At 38.2% G+C, this 22,890-nt stretch overlaps 1 pseudogene; it reads right to left on the bottom strand.

Annotated features, from left to right (window-relative positions):
- Positions 1-22,418: 22,418 nt before the first annotated feature.
- Positions 22,419-22,537, bottom strand: LOC111734296 (annotated as a pseudogene).
- Positions 22,538-22,890: the final 353 nt, after the last annotated feature.

Below are 22,890 nucleotides of genomic sequence, written 5' to 3'. Positions count from 1 at the left end.
CCTATCCACCCTGTAAGCTGAATCCCTGCCATTTCCTAAAGTTCTCACGAAATGTCTCTATGGGCTCCTACTTCATGGTAATAGAAGCAAATGCATTCTTTTTATACAACTCTTCCTTCGCCACCTTTCCTCTGGCAGAATTACCTTCATCATGCTTTATTTTAAAACTTAAAAATAAATCAAGAGGAAGGGAAAATATATTCTCACTTGAACAAGTGAAAAGTGGGAATGGGCAGGGGTGAAGGTCCGACTAGAGTTAATCTCCTGGAACTTCTTTTGCTTTTCCTACCAAATTACATCTTAAAGTCTAGGAAAAAGAATTTGTAGTAGGTTAACTCAAAATTAACCTCAGACCTTGTTTGCTTATTATTTAACCTTTTGTTGTAATGTAGAAGAACAAAAATTTCTTCCTCTTCCTATGTACTCAGGATTTAAGCTAAGAGAAATTTAGCAGGAGATCTGGTGGGAAGTTAAACACCAATCTGAAAGTCCCAGAAGAAGGGACCTCACAAAGGAACAAAAGTGACCCAGCTCTGTAATCATACAGATATGGGTTTCAATCCAGACTCTGCTCCTTCCTCTGTCATAAGGCAAAATTACCTTAATGAAACACTGTTTAAATTACTTATTGCTGCATAACAAACCACCTCAAAACTCAGTGGTTTAAAATGATAACCATCTTACCATAGTTACAATTTTGTGGGCCTAAGAATTAGGGCAGTGCACAGCAGGGACAGATTGTCTCTGCTCCACAATGTCTGTGGCCTCAGATAGGGTACCGTAGAGGCTCAGAATGACTGGGACAACCCTACTCTGGACATATCTTGAGGCCTAGATAGTGGCTATTGGCAAATTTTTGGATTCATCTCCAAATAGTATCTAACGAGGCTTGAAATTCTAAGATAACTGCTTGGCTAGAAGAACTGGTGCTGCCCAAGTATCTCTCTCTCTCTTTCTCTCTCTCTCTCTCTCTCTCCCTCTCTCTCTCTCTGCCCCCTACACACACACACCCCTCTACCCCCATTAGTCCTTGTTCCTGGGACAACCCTACTCTTGTTCCTCACTCTCTCCCCAGGTAACTTCTCCTCATGGCTAGTTTAGACTTACTCAAAGCATGACAGCCTCAGGGTACTTTGACTTCTTACATGACAGCTGGAGCAAAAGCAAAAGCTATTGGGTCTCTTAAAGATTAGACTCAGAGCATGCAATGCTGCTTCCACCATTTGCTATTGGTCAAGCCAGTCTCAAGGGCCAACATAGATTCAAGGGAAGAGAGAAAAATACCAAACCTCTTGATGGAAGGGTGGCAAAGAATTTGCAGCCATGTTCAATCCACCACAGACTCAGTTTCTTCATTTGTTAAATAAAGGTAGCAAACTCTATATCATATAGCTGTTCTGAAGATTAGATAAAATGTTTGCAAAATATTTGACATTTAGGTGGCATGTTAGAATGGTAGCTTTTATTACTAAGAGAGTTTGTTTGAATAAGAGAACATTTAAAACTCTCAAGATCAGATCTTGGTCTTAATAATATGAAAGGAATGACAGAACAAAACTTTCCAGAGATGTCAATATATATCCAAGATATAATATAACGTATAATAAATGTCCCCATTCTATTGTTTGCCATTGGTTTTTTTCCTGTTATTGTTAGTCATATATTGTTTTCATGATCAGATGGATTTAATATCCATTCCTTATGGAAGAATAGGCCACCATTATAATAGAACAGTAATATAATCTGTGAGGGGATGAGGAAGGTCCTGGTGGTAGGAGCAGATGCTTAGAAAGAAGTCCTGTTATTGGAAATGTCTCATGTAGTCCAAGCCTTCTACAGACATACAAAGAACTAAGAGAACTTATCTTCTGCAGAGATAAGCCCTCCCCTGGGTGGTGGTCAAGGCATTATAGACCAGAGAACAGAGGTCTTAGAGAAGTAGACTCAACTTGAAATCTCAGCTCTAACACTTGCCACATATGACAAGTTCCTTACCTCTCTGCACCTTCGTTTCTTTAACACATGATATGTGATATGGTGTCTGGGAGATGCTTAAAGGCTTTTCTTACAAATGTAGCTGTGTCAATGGACACAATAACTCAGTGTCCCAGATGTTGCAGCCATTCTCTACTTTCAACTTTCTGTCCCCTGAAGTACATTTATATTGATAGCGCATGTGACTTTCATTTTGGGTTGGAGAATTTACTCACTTAACCTGCAAGTGACTTGAGGAATCTGAGCCTCCAGAGTGGAAGGAGCAGCCAGCGGCCCTGGAACCCCCACGAGAAAGTTGGGAGCTCTCCTGTTGCTATAAAGAGCTGTCCAGGACTGCCTCTCTGAACTGAACAGTTGGTTTCTTGCCTTTGGCCAAGGTGACAGGATGATCACATGAGAAGTTGATGTCTATTTCTCCCTATTTTCTCAAACTACTTCCATCTGTCCTCTACCTCCAAACAATACATCAAAACAGCTCTCTCTAGAGTCACCAATGACACACATGTCCACAAAAAAGATAGACATTTTTGTCCTCATTTCATTTGACCCTGTAGAGCAGCATTTGGCACTGGTGACTTCTCCCTCCTTTTTAAAATACTCTTTCCTTGGCTCCAAGTGACACAAAACACATGTTTTTCTTCATACCAACTGCTCCATCTCATTCTCTTCAAAGGTTCATCATCCTCTGGCAATTAAATTTTGGAGTCTCTCAAAACTTATCCCTGGGTCTTTTCTTCCTTTCACTCTATATTCCTTGTCTCCTGGCACTCCTATCCATGACTCTCCCTCAACAGCCTGCTAATGCCACAAAAAATATACATCTCTAGTCCAGATGCCTCCTATGGACAACTCTTATTAGGTATCTCAAAGGCACTTTAAGCCCAAAATGTGATTGGGATTTTTGAAAGCCCTTCAGGGAATTCTACAGCTAAGTTTGGAAACCATTGCTCTAAACTACCAATTCCCCCATCTATAAAACAGTGGAGAAAATAGTCCCAACTATGAAGAGTCAGTGAGAAACTTTAACAAGGTCATAAATGGTAAAGAGTTCAGCACATTATAAGTTATCAGAGAATAGTAATTATCGTCATTAGTTGGTGGTGGTAGAAGCAGTAATACATAGTTATGAGAACTTGGATAATGAAGATTAACAAGGACCCTCATCAGCCTAGCTGGCTATGTGGCATATTTATATTCCTTTAAATGTCAGCTCAATTTCTACTTCTATATATCTGGAACTTCTTCTGACTTGTAGAAAGCACCTCACTGTAGAGGCATCTTTTATTTGGATTTTCCTGGAAGCGACACGAACACCTACCTTTCATACCTCATGTAACAAATGTACAACACATCTTATCAGTCTAATTAAGTAACTGGGAAAACTTTTGTGGGGACATCAAAACTTACAAGGCTAACTTAAACACGTGAGCAGAAAATTTTGATATCAAATTACATCTGAGCCTTTGAAACTATTTTGGGTCAGCTACACAACAGAAGTTTGGGCCTGGCAGTGAGCCGCAAAACTGAGCCAAAAATAAACCAAAGACCATTATAAAAATGTTGTAAGTGCCAAATGCATAAGATGTTAAAATTGCAACATAATGGAGTAAAAAATTACAAAAGAGGCTTTCCAATGTTGGCACTATGTGATCCAACCCAGAGGAAGGAAGTTCAGGGGGAGAAGTCTGGAGAGTGAACCCAGTCCCTGGAAACAAGCCTTCTAGCCAGCTATGACTGCCCTAACCAAGCTATTTACAATGTATTACCCACCAAGAGTCAAGAGCATTGATTTTTTTTCCCCCTATCAAAGAGTACAGGCTGGATAGCCAGAGTACAGGGAGGAGTTTTCATAAAAATTAATTGAGCCACTCAGCTTTTCACTGTATTCAGCAAATGCAGCTCTATTTGCCCTTCTCCTGGCCTGGATACACGCTTCCTGCTCTTCTCTCAACATCCAGCCGTTCCACAATACACTCGGGCACATCTATTCGTTATTTATGGTCTTATTTTCCTGAGCTCCAGAAAAGGTGGTGATTTATTCTTTAGCACAGTCCCGTGGTGGAGGCTTTCAGGAAGGGCGGCAGCAAGCTCTGTGCTTCTCCCTCCTGGCTCTGCCTGGTCTGCCAGTCTCAGCCTGCTCTCCCCAGTCCGTTCCCACCCTCCTTTTCCCCAATTAGGAACTGCTACCAATTGCACATGGACAGATTTATGCATGGCTGGGGACCAGCTAGTCTCCCACTGATTGTCTAAAATAAGAGTATGTTCTGTGTCAAAAATCCTTTGCACGGAGTCCAACTGTTTTCTTGGAAATAGCTTCTTTGACCCAGGCTCATAATTTTTTTTTTATGTTTGAATTTTATGGACTTGATGCAAAGTCTGTCAACATACTCTTTGTGAGACTTATTCAGGGTACAGCATATTTCTGAAGTGTACAAAGATTTGGGGATATTTCTATCAGGCAATGCCAAGAGAACGCACAGGAAAAGAGAGTAGGAGAGGCAGAGGAGCGGGCCTAATAACCATTTACTAAGGGATTTCTAAACACCAAGGCAGAAACGGTATTCCATCAACATTTTTAAAGTAGCTTGATGTTAAAACAGCTGATTCAATTATGTTCTCCTTGTTCAGGTGAAACCCCTTGGTTAGGCCATCAGGACTACTAAGATCCAGAGAATGGCTTAATTGGCCTAGAGCCGTGCCATTTCTTATCATATGATGCCTCGCTGAGAAGACCAAGGTGGAGATAGGGCCAGCGACACAACTGTGCATCAGATCACAAGCTCACTTTTTCCTAAAGTTTCGCCCTTCTCACATTTATGTTATGATGTACCTTTGTGTGTGTTAACAAGGCAGGCAGCTACCTAGATGGACGAGAGCTAATTTAATCTATTCACACAACTGGGGAGTGCAGGATCTTCATGCTCATATGATACTTATTATGCAGAAATTCCAGTAAAGTGATTTGTTCTCTGAATATGGCAAATTGATGACCGTGAATAGAAAACAAAATATGGAAACCTTAAGGGGTGTTTATATTTTCCTTCTTCAAAACCCCCTTGGATATTTCAGCAATGTCCAATATTTAAGAAAGGTCCAAAAATGTCACCCAAGCCCCAACTCCTTGATATTACCAGCAGAGATCCACAAGTCTGTGAAATAAAATGGTGAGGGAAAAGTTTTTTCCTCCATGTCTTATCCCCTTTTTAGCAGCCAGGAATAACAAGAGAGGCCAGGATAGAAAAAGAAACACATAGACTTCCCATTATTTCCTTGAAAAGAGTTTGTTGCTGAGGCGGGAGAGAGGAGAGATCCTGAAGTTTAAGAAAAATGTTAAACCATCAGAGATGAAAGCATCAACTAGGCGACACTCAAAACCCTAAATTAAAATGAGTTTCTCCGTGTACCAGCAAGACCTCTCTGCTACCCCAGAACACTGCCAACATAAATCACCTCCAAATACTAACCTCGATTTCTGTGATGATTTCATTTTTCTCTTCCATTTCTTTCCTGAACTCTAGACATTTCATATTTAAATTCCTTCTAATATCTTATCATTTTTTTTTCTCTTGAATGTTTGTATCTTGTCTTTCTGTTCTTGTTTTAAAATGGCATTTGTTCTATTTAATTCTCTGAGATCCTGGATATGTGTTTGATATTTCCATCTGCTTCATTGTAACATTTTTTATGATTTTTTTTGTGAGTTTCTTTTTTTGCTTCTTTTGTGTTTTACAATAGGTAGTATCTTTGACTAGATCTTTTGATAATTCTTTTTTATTATCATTTATTATTGAATGATGAACAAGTTGTTTGGAGGTATTTTATGTTGGCAGTGTTCTGAGGTAGCAGGAGGCCTCGTGGTACACAGTAAACTTCTTGTGATTTAGGGTTTGTGTGTTTATTCTAAACAAGCAAAGGTATCCTACATATAACATTTCTGTTGATTTTATATCTTTCTCACCCACAATTCATTGAAGCTGAACAAAACACTTAAGAGAAAGACTGGAACTGAGAAATGAATGAGGTACCACTGTTCCTAAAACATCTGTAGAAATATTAATGTTTCAGAGGCAGGATGAGGATACGAGCAAGGGAAAATTAGATGCTTCCCTGACAACCTTACCTAAAATGCTACTCTTTCAATAATTATAGCTATAATGAAAATATAGAGGAGGGGACAGAATGAAATAGAATCCATACATTAATCCATTGAACAAATGCATGTGCCAGGCATTATTCTCAGGCCTGGGATACATAGGTGAATAAAAGAGTCCTTACCCATTTAAACCATATGTTCGTGGAACAAGACAGATACTACATAAATAAATAAGAAGATGACGCAGGTTAAGAGAATTAGAAGGAATATGCTCTCTAGATAGGTCGTAAGGAAAGGCTTCACTAACAAAGCGGCATTTGTGCAAAAATCTGAATGTCTTCAAAGAGTACTCTAGGCTGAGAAAATAGCAAGTGCAAAGGCTAAGAAAGGTCAGATCCCATTGGACATGATAGGCTACTGTAAGAACTTTGTATTTCATTGCAAGCGTGATGGGAAACCATCTGAAGATTTCAAGCAAAAAAATAACACAATTGGATTTGTGCTTTAAAAGAATCATTCTGGCTGCTATGCAGTAACCACTCTGTAAAGTGACAGGTGGAAGAGGGAGGCTACTTGAGGTTGTTGGCATAGTGGACACCAGAGTCTATAGCAACTTGGACTGAGTGGTAGCAGAGGAGATGGTGATAAATGGTCACTATATGATATATTTTCAATACAAAAGCAATGGATTTGCAGATAAAATGGATGTAGATAGGAAGATGGGAATCAGGAATGATCTCTTGGTTTGTAGCCTAAGCAATTTGGTAAACAGAAGTGCTATTTATTGAAATAGGGATCACAGGGTTTGGGGATATGGAACTCAAGATTTTAGTTTTACATTTTGTAAGGAGAAGTTGCAAATCATTTTCCAAAAGGAGTTGCCAAAGAGGCAGACTGGACATAAGGAATCTCGAAGAAGAGATCTGGACTAGAGATATAATTCGGGAATCATTACCTTATAAATGATACTTAAAGGTGTGGACTAGATGTGATCACATCTAATCATAAATAGAAAAAAGTAAAGAAATAGAAAGCTATACTGACACATAAAGGTCTAGAAGGTGAAGGGTATTTCACAAAAGAGACTGAAAAAGAATGCACAAGCAAGGGAGAAGAATGTGTCGTCCCTAGAAGCCACATGAAGATAAGGTTTCAAAAAAGGAGTAATCAACTATGTCAAATATTCTAAGGGGTAGAGTAAGATGAAGATTAAAAACTAACTATGTACTAAATTCGGCAATGCATAGTTTACTGGTGACTTTAACCAGGATTACAGTTGAGCAATAAGGAGAAAAATCTGATTGGAATGGAGCAGAAAGGATAGTCGTAACATAATTTCTTTATGATATGTTTGTTTACACACTAATCAAAAGTATGGCTCCTACACATACATACTCATGTGTGTGCAGACACATGCACACCCACATACTCCTGTTGCTGCGTATAGGCTCATTCCCCCTAATGTAAGAACCTAACTCAAAATCTAGGGTCATTAATTGCTTCGTACTATATTTCACTTCAATATACAACTTTAAACAGCTACATTTTTATTTGACAATTTGAAATAAGTTCTTAATAAAGGGATCAGAAGATAAAGAGTCTTGAGGCAACTAGAAAGTATAGTTTATGTGGAGGGTAGCATTCCTACTAAAATAACTCCTCCATTCAGTGCGGCATAAAGATGACCTCAAAGATCTTAGTGTTATTACTCTGTTGACTTTACTAATAAGGGTAAACACATTTTTCTTGACAAGCAGAAGCCATAGAAACTTCCTTCTCTAGCCACCAAAGAGAGAGGAGAGCTGCGAATGCTGAAGTAAGCCTGGACCTGCCTAGACATGGAAGTAATTTATTCATTGGTTTATATCTCACTATAGCCAATAAATTCGAGAACACTTAAGTGGACTAGTCCTGTTCTTACCAAATGAGTTGTCCTTTATTTAGGGTTTCTGAGCTCACCAAAGGGTACAAATATTCCATTTATAGGCTTTATATCTTGAGGCAAAAGAATAAAATGTACAATTCATCCCCTTATCAAGAGGGATGAGTATTGTTTCAATTAATGTTCTAATCTCTAATGAACTTAGCAGCCACTAGTTAAATAAGCAAACCAGTAGGGTGGAGGCAGAAATGCCAGTGTATCTCAGCTCTACTGATGGTTGCTAGATATCAGTCACAACCTGCAAATCCTGAAAAAAGGTTGGTAAAATTAACTACTGTTAAATGAAATTGATTAGCATTATATCAAAAGGAATGAACTGGGTGTATCTCAGTGGCTGGATCTCAGAAGCATAAAGTTGAAGGGAGACGAGCAATGATCAAAAATAATGATATAATTTCATACGATTATATACATTTTAGAAAGCACTCACAAAATAATATTATATATTGGTATGGATATACGGAGAGAGATAGAGGTGGAGATGATAGAGGTAGAGACAGGGATAGAGATAGCGGGGGTGGGAGAGAATTTTTATAAAGGTATGACACACACCAAACTATTGATGGTGGTTGCCTTTGGAAGGAAGGGAAATGGGATAGGAAATGATGGTTAAATGAGATATTCTGGGTGGTGGGAATATGGGTAATTTTTATGTTCTCTTTTATATTTTACTATATTTTGTGATTTTAAAAAATTAAATACATGACAATATATTGAAAATCTACGTTGTGAGATTCTCTGGGCAGAAAAGAATTCTGGAGACCTGTAGCTCATATAGAGAGAGGATCCCAGAGCGGTCACCACACCATCGGTCACATGGATTTGCCTATGCATTGCCCTTAGGGTCCTCCATGCCTCAACTATTGCCATGCTCTCTAGCTATCATTGCACAATTCACCTATCCTGGGATGGTGGTCCAAAATGTTTACAATTCTCACCTCAGGCCGTCTTTCTGCTTCTCAAGCAATCATTCAACAGCTCATCAGGACCCATCCAGCCACACTTCTGAGCACCAGAGACTGTACCACTCGGACTCATTAAACAAAGATTTCAGGAAAGTCAAGGAAAATTAGAAAATGAAGACTTTTTAGCAAAACCAAAAAGCAGTCATTGAGCAAAAGCTAAACAGCAAAAAAGTGGCAAAGCCTGTTGATAAATCAGACACAGAAACAGTACTAAGTATCAATTATGTTAAAATCCAAATTATCATTTTGGCGAATGCAATTTGGCATCCAGATGGACCACACTAAACAATTCAATTCTATTTAATTATTTATATATCATTTTGAGAATCACTTACTCGAACAGTAGAGATGTTTAAAATCTGATGTTTTACAGGAACCACATTACAATTTTGCTATGTAGTGCGAGACTGCAGTCTCTGTCTACATCATTTGTAATAGATAACTCTAAGGTTTCAATGGATTGCATGTTCCAGCAAGAAGGAAGAGAAGTAATATTCACTGAGTTCTTTATATGTACAAGGCCTTGAGCTACATTCTTTACCCACATCATCTCAATTCATCTTCACAACAGTATAAGAACAATATCATATACAATATCATATGATATTCTAGAAATTCATTCTAGAATCTAGAGGTTCTAGAAATGAGAAAACTAGGTTTTAACTGTTGAAGCAATTCGCCCAAATTCATCTTCACAACAGTATAAGAATGATATCATATACAGATGATATTCTAGAAATTCATTCTAGAATCTAGAGGTTCTAGAAATGAGAAAACTAGGTTTTAACTGTTGAAGCAATTTGCCCAATGTCAGATGGTTGGAAAGTGGTAAATCCACATTTCAAACCTAGGTTGTTCAACATCAAAGCCTTTGTTCTAGAGATAGTTCTTTTAAAAAAAAAAAAGTAATACAGATTTTAGCAGGAAACAGCATATATAACCATCACAGTAAATGGAAATGGAAATTCTGTGATATATCTGAAGGACTTTTATAAGAGAAAGTATAGAAGCACAAATTCTATGGCCTATGAACCCCTGCTCTGTAGACTGTGGAAATTTCCCTGAGATTTAGTAATCTATGATAAAATTTTAATAAGCACAGAGATCCCCTGGGGGTCTTGTTAAAAGGCAGATTCATATTCAACAGGTGTAGGATGGATATGAGTTTCTTCAGGATTAACAAGCTCCCCATAACAATGATCTTCCATGGACCGCAGTTTGAGTAATAAGAAGTTGTAGAATATTTAACTATTTTGGGATGAAGATGGCTTCCGGAGACAATCTCCTGCTGAGAGACATCATTAAATCTTATTTTGAATGACAAGATCTCATCTTAAAAAACTATTTAATTTTTTTGAAATCCTTAGATTTATGTATTGCAGAACACATCCTAAAGGATGATTTATCTCCAAAAAGGGCTTCTCTTCACTTCTCCAAATTTACAGATCTATCATTGTACCAAATATCTACCCAAATTCTGTGGTCTCTAATTTTTTTCCAATACATCGCATGTTTTGATTTCTCAGTTAAATATTCAGCATAAGGAATAAGCTAATTTCAAGGAGGACTTTTTACCATTGACCATTGATATACTTTGCTTCATTAACAGAGGAATAGTTAAAAATAACAGCAAGTATTGAACAGATCCAAGCATGTTTTAATAGACTCTGTCTCTATGAGCTCAATAAAATGATCCAAGACACGTAAGGATCCTTTGAGAGACTTTTTTTTTTTTTTTTTGCGATATCTCCTTTAAAATCACACTGAAGTTTAAGTATTTCAAACAATATAAAAAAGGAGTACATTCCAGGCACTTCCTTCTTAATTTATACCTGAGCAATTTGATGCAAATCTTTAGATACATGTTCTTCAGTAATTAAAAAAAGAATGGTTGTTATTCTTATCCATTCTGAGAACATAATCCTCCTCTAATGTTTTAAAGAAGGTAAACATGTTGGTCAATTATAATCAAGTAGAAGTGTTAACCTTGATTATAATTAAACCAAAATCATAATTTGGGGCAAACATGTCTCTGTCACAAGACGGATAATGATAAACAATTCTGCTTCTTGGGTTCACTCATCTGATTAACTGGAGCGTATTTTGTGGCTAATGTAATCCTGACAGATCTATCAGAATGCCTGTCTCATCAAAATTTAAACTTTTACATTAAAGAATTGAAGAATCTTATCCTCAAAATCTTCCAAAAATAGTGACTATTGTGTTTGCCTACAAAATAATTCACTCCCTCTTCTTTTGTTAGCTACTTACTTCTCTTTAGCTATCTCTATGGCTCCATAATCCCACCCTTCCTGTCCCATGTGTTTTGGAGGAAGCCACTCCACCTCTAGCCACTCAGCCCCAAGCCAAGTAGATTATCCCTTTCCCAGTGCAGAGAAATTGGGTCAGTGATGGACTTCTGATCCAAGTGAAGTCAATAAAATATGAGAAAAGTTTTGTTGTCAGCATCCAAGAAACTCCTCACTCCTCACAGGGAAGACAGAAGGCACCCTCCCCTGTTCATGGCAGGTATCAGCGAAGTCATATTTTAACCACAAGGGGGAGCCAATACTTACCATGAAGCTAACTTCAAGGCAAGAGGCAAAAATAGAAACTACCCTCAGGCTCTCGCCTACACTCTTCACACACTCTTTCAATCCTCTATCCAACCAATATTCTTCTAATTTATCTATGAAGTCATTTTGAAAAGCCCTTTGAATGCCTCGCTTTAGTTCAAAAGTACACTCTGCCACACTTCCCCTGGCACCATAGTCCAATATATCTGTCAAAGAAGGAAATGAGGTTACTGTAATGATGACCCAACCACTTCCTCTTCTTAGAACTCCAGGAAATAAAATAAAGCTCATAATTCAATAGTTTGCAGAATCTCTCTTCCTCTTTTTTGAAAACTGGAATAGCAAATGGCATTTGCCCATATCTGATAATCCAGCATACCTCATGTTTGCCAGGATTACTCAACATTTGCAAGTTCTTTTTTTAATATGCGAAATACAATTTAAAGGAAAACACACATTCGCAACAAGGGGTGCTTCAACCTCTCCTTACAATCGTTTTGCCCATTTTGGATCTCCTTCCTCTTTGACCATAATTCTAATTCAAGAAGTATTGTTATCATTTTCTCTCCTGTGTTAAATTTGATAGAAGTCGCTTTTTACCAAAAAAAAAAAAAAAAAAAGCCTAGAGGTAGCCAGCCCACGATAGGTGTGGCAGCTTCATAGTTACCAAGGACTTGATCTTCTTTCCTCTCACGGCTCAGCAATATTTAGCTTATCCCCATGTTCCAAGCTAGTTAAAAGTGTCAACTTTTTTGTCCATATTCCAAGCAGCACAAAGGAGAAAGGGTAACAAATAGAGACTCATGGTCATGGACAATAGACTAGTGGTTACCAGAGGGTGGAGGGGGGAGTGGGGAGGTAGATGGAGTAAAATGGGTCAAACATGTGGTGACAGAAAGAAATCTAACTATGGGTGGTGAACACACAATAATATATTATATACATGCCTTACCGTTGAATTGCACATTTGAAACTTACTGGATTTCGTTAACCAATGCCACCATAATAAAAAATAAAAATATATAAAATAAATAAAAAATAAAATAAAAGCAAAGGAAAAAGGGAGACAGAAGAACATTCCCCTTCCTTTAAAAAGCTGTATTGATTAACTCATTCTAGGTTATGCTATTGGCAACAAACTCCAAAATATCAGGGGCTTACATTTCTTTCTCATTCTCTCCACAGGGTGGCTGTGGGTCAGCTGCAGCTCCATTCTACATTTCCTCCCATTTGGGGACTGTTGTGAGCTGAATCGTGTTCCCCTAAAAATCCATATATTTAAATCCTAATTCATAATACCTTGGAATGTGACTATACTTGGAGACAGGATCTTTAAAGAGATAACTGAGTTAAAATCGGGTCATTAGGGTGGGCCTAATCCAATATGACTCATGTTCTTATAAGAAAGGAAATTTGGATACAGACAAGTACAAAAGAAAGATGATGTGAAGACACGGGAAAGATAGCCATCTAAAAGACAAGGAAAGGCATGGAACATATCCTTCCCTTCCAGATCTCAAAAGAAACCAACTCTGCTAACCCCTTGATCTCAGACTTCTAGCCTCCAGAACTGTGAGAAAACAAATTTCAGTTGTTCAAATCTGCCTGGTCTGTGGCATATTGTTATGGTGGTCTGTGGCATATTGTTATTGTCCTAGAACACTAACACAGAGATCGAAGCTGAAGTAGCAGCCTTCAGTCTCCTGGCAGAGGGCGATGAACATTGGCTAAACCATGCAATTCCTCTTATACCTTCTTCTTGGATGTGCCATGTGTCACTCTCCTCACATTCCAGTGGTCAAAGTCAATTATGTAGCCAAACTCAACATTAATTTAGAAGCAGAGTATACCCTTCTTAGAGGAAGGCACCGCAAGCCACATGGCAATGGCAATGGGAATGGATATATAATCCTCTCACAGCATAGACAGCAAAGAATGAAAGTAATAATAATACCATCTACCACAAAGATACTATTCTGGTTCTCTATTACTGTGTAGAAACTGTACCAAAACATAGCGGCTTAGTCTTTTATTCTCTCTCACAGTTCTGCGGACTGACTGGGTTCAACTGGACAGTTCTCACTTTGGGGTAGCTACAGTGAGATGAGGCTGTGTCATCTGAAGGCTCAACTGGGATAGACATACAAAATGATTCACTCACATGTCTGACAGGTGATGCTGACTGTCAGCTGGGAACTCAGCTGGAACTCTTAACCAGAGTACCCACATATGGCCTCTGCATGTAACTTGAGCTTCTCACAGCACAACAGCTAGAAAACAGCCTCAGAGCCTGACCAGATTTAAGGCAAGGGAATATAGACACCATATCTCAGTGGGAGGAATGCCAAAATGTTTGTAGCTATCTTTAATCTACCACTGGTACATCCTACTTCCACCATATCCCACTGGTGAAAAGTTAGATATTTGGTCCCATCTAACTTCAAGGGAGGCTGGGGAAATACTCTCTATACAGTGATGTGCTGTGCTAAAAATTCAGGTTCTATTAATTAGAAAGGAAGAAGTAAATGGAGATTTGGATAAACAATTAACAGTCTTTGCCACACATGCCTCATATACCCTTTATTCGGTTTTCTCTTAAAACAATTTCTATATTTCTAGAAACTCTGCCTTTAATTCTTATTAATTTGTTTCTTATAATAAATACACATCGTTTTTAGTTAAATAGTCCCAAAAGACTCATTATAAAATTTTTTAAATAACTCTTTTAGCTGTTTCTTATTATTCTTCTTTGACTATTTACCTCAAAATTTCTAAACTAAACTCTTCATTCTTGGGGAAACTTTCCTATCCCTCCCACTCCTAAATGGCCCAGAACATAATTTAAGAACGATCCATAGAACCCTTTGTGTTCCTGGCAAGATCCTTCCATCCACTGCACTGCCACATGTCTCCTGCCTCACCATTACACATTATGTAACAGACTATTCCCAGATGGAAACTATTCAAAAAACTGATTTCCACATCCCTCTAAAGTTATCAGTATGACATGTATCATGCATTTCATCCCTGTCGCTCCAATCACGACAGGGAACCCACACCTCAGATTCACTTCTCAGCAGTTAGACTCGATCCCCATATGAGTTTGCACTTCTATTCTGACTCAATCTCCCACCCCTCGGTGACTCCCTAACACCTTGCACTATGCCCCCTGGAACTCAAAGCCTCCTATGCTTCCACACTCCTCTCTGGAAGTTGCCTTCCCCTCCTTGCTCTAGTTGGAGCTTTCAGGCACCACTTCAAGATCAGCTCTTCCAACCAGGAGCTGCTTTTATTCTCAAAAAGAGAATAAAAGCCTGAAAATGGGCTAGGCTCCCCTCTGCGCCTTATCTCTATATCCATAACTACAGTTTCCCCCAATCACTAAAACTCCCCAGTTATGTGGAAACGTGTTATTAGATTAGATTAACACATTAACCTACCCTTGTTGCAATAATCTACCTTCTACTCACTCCCATATTAATGTCCTAGACCTTGTTATTACAAACAACTGTACTGCCTCCAGTATTTCCATTTCAAGCATCTGACTTAGATCACCATCTCCTATTTTCTGTGATCATCGCCCTGAAAATACTGATCCAATAATTCTTCAACTACATTGGGACTTCCCATTGACTGCCCCTATCACATTTCGCTGTGACACAGTCTTATTGGTCCCTTCAACCCTGGTTAGATTTCACAATCCATTTATTATAACGTTTTCCTTGCATATGCCAACTATATCCTTGTACCTTACACACCCAGCAAGATTCCATTCAGACCAGGTGCCTGCACCCAAACAGCTGAACGCAGCAGGAGAAAGCCCCACAGCCACACTGATGGCTTACCATTCAACGTTTGTGCAGACCTCAAGTGTGGCCTCAGAGCCACCAGATAAGCCCTATTCAACATTTTCTGACATGATTTGCTCCCCTACTCTTTAGGAGTCCTATTTCACAATTTCTCCTTTCTCTGCAAACTTCCAAAAACTCTTCCCTTGTCATTTTCAGCTTGCCCTTTTATTTATTTATTTATTTATTTATTTATTTATTTATTTATTTATTTATTTATTTTCCTAAAAAAAAAAAAGAAAAAAAGAAACAATTCGAAAGGTTAACTGCTATGCCAACCTACCCCGAAATTTCATTGAAAAGATCATGAGAGCTCTGGAGTTTGAGAGAAAAGTAGGGAGACAGGTGGGAAAATTATAGAAAATAAGACAGTATCAGCAACAGACTATCTTCTTTATATTGGTCTTAAAAGCCAGCTCTAGCTTGCTGTGTAGGACCCCCATCCTTCAGCCAGAGACCATAAGCATATGGAGATTAACACTCACCCCATGACATGAAACCTGGACCCCAGTCTTGTTTCCACCGATCTTATGGCTGCACAAACCAACCTGTCCAAACAGGACAGATTACCAACTAAATTAAAGGCATGAAATTGCAGACATTGTTTTCCTTATAAAATGGCACAATTATCCTCTAGGCTTTATTTCTTTTAATGCATGCAAATGAATGAAGAAGTGGGAGTGGTTTAACTCTTCCACAAATCTAGTTGAACTCCTTTGAGGAAAGATGTAAATAAGTAGAGCTACATGCTCATTGTGAAGACACAGATATGCTATTATCATCATTAGTAATAATTTAATTATATCAGCTAATTGGTATTATATTTTTATGCATTCACATGAAGGCAAATTTTGTCTTCCTGCTATCTCTGCTATTAAAACAAAGGAATAATGCTATCCTAGATGGTAAGAATAATGACTACACCTGTCAAAATAGATTTATATCTTGAGTCTCAGACAGCCTCTGCAGCATATTTTTGCCAGGAATATTCATTCGTTCTTTTTTATTCTTTTCTTTTAGGGAAGAAGACAAAAAAGCAGATTTCTACCTCTACTCTCGAGCCTCCCTTTCCAATGATGCTCGGGGCAACAACCCTTCAAAATTAGGTAGCAATCAGTGACAATTCCTTTGGTAACCATTGTAATAACATTAACATGATGAACTAATGAGATATTAATGCAGTTGTAATAGACATTTTCGTAGAAGTTCCATTGTAATTGAGTAGGTTAATAATTTGCTTTAATCTGTGTTTGGCAAGTATAATGTATGATGAATAGGGAAAGGCAGAATTTTGATGACTTTTAGCTTCTAAGGTGTTTACTCTTTCAACAGAAAATACCTGTTTTTAAAAGCAGGTGCATGAGTGAACACTGGGGAAAACTGAGCCCAGAGTGTCATAACTCTTCTTCAAGGCATCTCATGGCATTTTGTATATTTAACATTCTAAAAGGCAATAGATGTGGGGAATAGATATTTAAGATCTTTATTTGTATTTGATATGAATCTCATAGTTTATCCATTTATTTGCCTTTTAGTCTATCGATACATAACAATTATAATTATGGATGGCAGAGGCTCGAGAATTAAACAATGGTACAATCAACATTGCTTTTAAAGGAGAGAAACACTACACATCCACCCCCCACACACAGACACACAGACACACAGATACACACAACTACATACACACACATAAACACATACGCACAGACACACACGCATATACACAGACTTGCACACAGAGAAGAGCTCCTATTGTTTGAGAGAAATAAAAAAATAAGGTCAAGAACCTAGAAAGAAATAAAAAGGAATGTGGTGATAAAAAAGAAAAAGAAAAAGCGAGATTGAAAAGCCAAGATATTCAGAGTCTTTCAACTGGATTCAAGATGATACCTGCAAATAACCCTGGTTCGAACTCTCCTGAAAGAGAAAGGAGCAAAAAGAGCAAGGCCTTTGTATGATTATTTATTCCAGCAAACAACAGCACATGGCAACTCAGAGCCTTTCTATTCCCTGAGCTAATATTTGGAAGACATTGTATCTCCAGGGCAAATTCTAAGTGTTCCTCCTCTCTCTAAAGTAAAGAGAAAAGGGGGAAAATTCAGAGGCTTCCATCATCCAAGGACAAAAAGAAAATAGTGATGAAATTCAACATTAAACATTGTATAAGGAAGATAAAAAATTAAGAGAAAAGTGTGATGAAATGCTTTGCTTAGCAAATACAAATGAAGGTTATGTAAATCCATGCGATTTTGTTTTTAAGGCAGACTGTTGTTAAATTAACTGACAGCTTTTCAAAATCTCCTTAACAGTGACTGTTGCTGCCAATTCTATTCAAATCTTCACCACTTCTACATGAGATCTACTTTCCTGGACTGCTCCAAATGGTCTCAGTTCTGCCCAGCCTGGATACAAGGAGGAGGTAGCCTGAGAATTCACTAGCTTCCTCCCATCTTTCCCAAATCCATTTCTGGCTGGTAATTACAATGGCCCCATTTCTCTGCTTCCCTTGGAAGAACTGACTTCCTTCGTGTGACTCAGCACTAAGTCTGCCTGGAGCAGAGCTTCCAGGGCATTCAGTTTGCTCCCTCATCACAGCCAACCCACAAATACTAAAGGGGATTGTCCAGGTTCTGCCACTGGTTTCACCCAGCATGTCACTACTTACCAAACTTTTTGACCCGCCTATAAATTTGACACCAGTAAGAGTTTTCAACACTAAAACTTTTGGAGAATTAAATAGGTAGACAGAGTAGGAAATAGACAGACCATTGTCATGAGATTCAGAAGGGCTTGTTTTTAAATTAAGTGGTTTATCCACTTAATACCTTATGTTACTCCATCTCTCTGAATTTCAGCTTCCTCATATATAAAAATATCTGTATTAGTCTCCTCAGGCTGTCATAACAAAATACCACACAGACCGAGTGGGTTAAACAACAGTAATTATTTTCTCAGAGTTCTGCAGGCTGAACATCTAAGATCAAGGTGCTAGCAGCCTTGATTTCTGGTGAGACCTCTCTTCCTGGACTATAGATGGCCACTTCCTCACTATGTCCTCACATGAACTTTCCTCTATGTACACAGGGAGAGAGAAAGTTGTCTGGTGTCTTTTCCTCTTCTTATAAAGACACCAGCCCTATCAGATTATACCCCACCCCTACAACCTCATTTAACCTTAATTATCTACTTAGAGGCCATGTCACACTTAGGGTTAGGGCTTCCATGTACGGATTTGGAATAAACACAATTCAGTCCCCCATAATATCTACCTTGAAAGATTTCAAGGATTCCAGAGTTTTCACACTCTATGATGGAAACTCCTGCTCTGAAACATAAAAAAAAAAAAAATTAAAAAAATTTTAAAAATGGCGAGGGGAAATAGAGAAAGCCAAATCAAGGCAGCATTGTTTCAGGAACACGTCTGAGAAGGAGAAGGAGGAGGAGGAGAGGAAGGGGGAGGGGAGGAGGAGGGGAAGGAGGAAACACAGCTTTTTTTTTTTCCTGGCCCTTATTAGCAAAGATTCTATACTTATCAGAGATAACTAAATAATAGATAATTTTATTCTCCTCTTACATTCAGGAACTTCGGGGTAACCATAGTCCATATGGCAGAATATGGCTTCTAATTTCTGTCACTGCCATTGACTGATATGGTCATTTTGAATATTACAATTTCCCTCTATTTTTAGAGGAAATCAAATATTGCATAATAAACTACAGTGAAAACAAAACTATGTTATGCTTCTCAGCAATTATAAATAACTAGATCAACCCTAATCAGATTGGAGGGACATTTAGAGTCTATTGAGTCCATTAGCTGTGGTGTAAGGAAAACAGCATAAGTAGAATACTCTTAATGAAAGACACAGGCCATTGCTCACTCTGTTCGTGCCCTCATCTAAATTGTCATAGTACGGGAAACAGCTTGGGGTCCTCAGGTTATTGAACTCAGGGTTCATACCTAACTCAAAGTTTGCTTAAACCTACATTAGTCAAGGAAAGGCTGTGCTTCCCTTATCTTCCCAGCAACATGGCCTTGTAAGGCCCATCTATTAGCTCTATTTCCTGATAGACTCCTAAAACCTCATAAGAACGTTTTCTTCTTTCTTGGGATGGCTTGGGTGAGTTTCTTTTTCTGCAATCAAGGGAACCATCACTGTCAAATTTGGATCTAGGACTGCAGCTTTTCTGTGACTTTCAATGCCATCAAATCTAGAACACTCTAAAGCCTGAAAGTCTTAATCCAGTGGTTCCTAAAGGACTTTCTGTTGGCATTTTGTTAATTAGATGTTATGTATCTTATTCTATTACTGTTACTCCACATCCAAAGTGTGTGGAGATATGAACCGGCATTGAATCACTATAACAGGATATCTCCATTTGCAAAGAATTTGACTTGGTATCTGCAGACGAGTTCGCCTATAACTATTAAAAATAGCTTGAACTAAAAAAAAAAAAAAAAATACTGGTTAATGTTTCCCAGTAGGAAAAAAAAAAGAATCAAGAGATGAGTTTTAAAATTGGAATTCTTATCCTTCATTCATTTGAAATATATGGAAATGTCCTTCTAATCTAACAAGTGTCCACTCTGGCATGCAAAATCTACTGAGAACCAGCAAGCAATGGCTTCAGGCAGCTCCTGACCTCAAGCCTGACTTGAACAAGATGGCTGACTTGAATTTTTCCTTCTCATTCACACCCCTATTTATTTCAAACTTAATCATTATGAGAGTGCCAAGTAAATCTATCTTACTTTGCATTATATACTCAGTGCCCAAAAAAGAGTAGGTGTTCAATAAATACTGTTGCACAGTTTTCAAATAAATGAATAATACTTCCCTGAAAACTGCTCCTTCTTGTGTACAAACTGTACTCCTACAACACAAATTTTCTCTTCCTCTCATTTTTATTTAGGAATCCTCATAATACCATATATTATGAGGAAAATTTGTCTTGTCTTTTTCTAGTCTCTCCATCGCCCTCAATGCAGTACATGCTCAATAAATACTGTTTGACTGGTTAAATGATAACTTGGAAATTTAGTGAAACAACTGACAATTCATTAAAAAATAAATTAAAAGGTCTAATCAGTTGAATCATGAATTGACTCACCAATGCTTCAAACTTCTAACACCCAAATAAACTCTTCTTATTTTTAAGGAGCAGTGATTTGAACCAATATGTTCATATAGGACATTGGGACAGTCATAAGTTTTTAAATCTTAACCTTATTCATATGTTAAATATTGTTTTATTACTTACTCTGTATCTTCAAAGCCTGCTTTGCTTCAATGGGGAAAGGATAAGAGAAGAATATGTGAGACACAGCTCTGAGAAAAGAGGGAGGTATTAACTTGGAAGTTTTCTAGTTCGAAAAGATAAAAAAGCATCCCAAAATAAAACAATTCCACATTCTCAATGCTGGAAAATGACAGTGACTAAAAAACTCTTTCCGCTTATATGAGCACTGTCCTCTGCCCCCATCCATCCCTAGTACTGGGTAACTCAGAGATATAATTTATGATGGATTCACAAACAAAATGGTCAATGGTTCAGCACAAACCAAACATGAGCAGACACATTTCTAAACCCAACCGTCATGCTGCTTACACAATCTGTTGATCCATTGAACAAATATATGTTGAAAGATTAAGCGGGAGTTGACTGCCATTCAGGAAGATAAATGTAGAGTAGACTCATTTTCCGCCTGACTTAATGCTTAAGGATTTGTATTAGAAGGATGTTGGGGAGGGGGAATGTCTGCAAGGGATGGGAGGAAGGGAAATTCCAGTCACCCAGATCTTTAGAATGAGATTATCTCGCCAAGGACCTCACACGGAGGCCTTTACCAGCCATCTTTCACATCCTGAACCTTCTTTTCCCCTTATTTTTTATTGTGAAAAAAAAATTCAAGGAAATAAACGAGTGCTGCAGGGGCACTTGCCTTAGCTATTCAGTCCTTGTTGATGGAACGATAGAAAACAGAATGTTTTATACAGTATGGTTTGAGATTTAAAAGGGGAAAAAAAGAGTCAGCCTGTCATAAAGGCACATTGTTATCCAGCTTGCTCATAAAAGCCCTGTGAGCCATTAAGCTATTGAGGGGACTGAAAGCCTGAAGCTAGAAACTCAGTGTTCCTGCTGGTGGGGCCAAGGCCACGCAGGGGCAGAGTTGGAGCCAGCCTTGATTCAGCTCATACTTGTTGTAATCTTCCTCAATTGAGGAAAGAAGACAGTCTTCTGGAGTTGCATTTGTCCAGCTTTGCCAGGCTGAAAAAGACAGTACTTTGCTGCTGTTCATCCTGTTCTAAGTGCTTGAGCTTCACAAGAGAGTTTTCTTAAAAAGAAAGTAAAAAAAGAGAAAGAGAGTGAGAGGAGAGAGAAGGGGGAGGGAGGAAGAAAGTAGGAAGAAAGGAGGGAGGAAGGGAGAGGAAAGAATAAGAGAGAAAAAACAACCATCTGTACAACATAAGTGAATTTCCTTGATTGGTAAACCTGGGACATGGCTACAATACAATAATGCAATCATGCTGCTTCCTTGTTTAGCAAGCTGTGAACAATTTTCAGATACATCCAACAACTCTGGCCTGGTCGAGAATGAATTCAAAAAGAAAACAACTGAGCACTGCAAAAAGAGATGGATCTTGACCTACTGAAGTACATGTGCCAATAAATGCACTAGAAAGTAATTCACTTTGATTCAACATTTATTGAGTGTCCATATGGGTCATGATGCAGGAGTAGAAACTACACAAACTTACAAAAGACCTAGTTCTTGCCCTTGCAAAGCACATATGCCAACAAAGACCATGCAGACACAGGCAGCAGAATGGTGCTTAGATGTCCAGGAAGAGATATGTTTTGTTTTGTATTGAAGAATAAATTAAATCTTTTTTTTTTTTTTTTCAGGTTAGGCAACCCTTGGTTGACCTCACAGATTGCAAGGACCTTGTCATCTTACGATCCTTTATTTTTTATTTTTTACTTTATTTTTTATGCCTACAGCACCTGGTCTTCCTAGGTGGTCTCCCGTTCAAGTACTAACCAGGCCCACCCCTGCTTAGCTTCTGAGATCAGATGGGATCGGGCTTGTTCAGGGTGGCATGGCCATAGACAAGTTGAATCTTCTAAACTGAGAAAATTTTAGGCAGGTGGTAGGTTTAAGCAGTGCTGTACAGAAGTAAAGGGAGATGAGCTTGGATATATGAGTTTCACATATCCAGGGTTGACTTCAAGGTCCAAGAAGAAACAATATTTAAAGTAAGCTAAGAACATCTTTATTTGCCAAGCAAGGTAATGAGTTTGGAAATCAAGATGGTGTTGGGTAAAAATGACTGAGGAAAATTCTTGAAATTATTTTTAGCCAGTCACAAGCTCTTGCTTTTCATTTTTTAAATGCATCTAGTGCAAGACGAAGAATTGCTAAGATATAAATGCATGCACATAATTCTCTGAGTCAGAGTTCTGT

Source organism: Pteropus vampyrus, unplaced genomic scaffold, assembly GCF_000151845.1.
Source record: "Pteropus vampyrus isolate Shadow unplaced genomic scaffold, Pvam_2.0 Scaffold950, whole genome shotgun sequence".
Lineage (NCBI taxonomy): Eukaryota > Metazoa > Chordata > Mammalia > Chiroptera > Pteropodidae > Pteropus > Pteropus vampyrus.
Note: the sequence above shows the minus strand (reverse complement) of the source record. Positions and strands in the feature narration are given on the sequence as shown.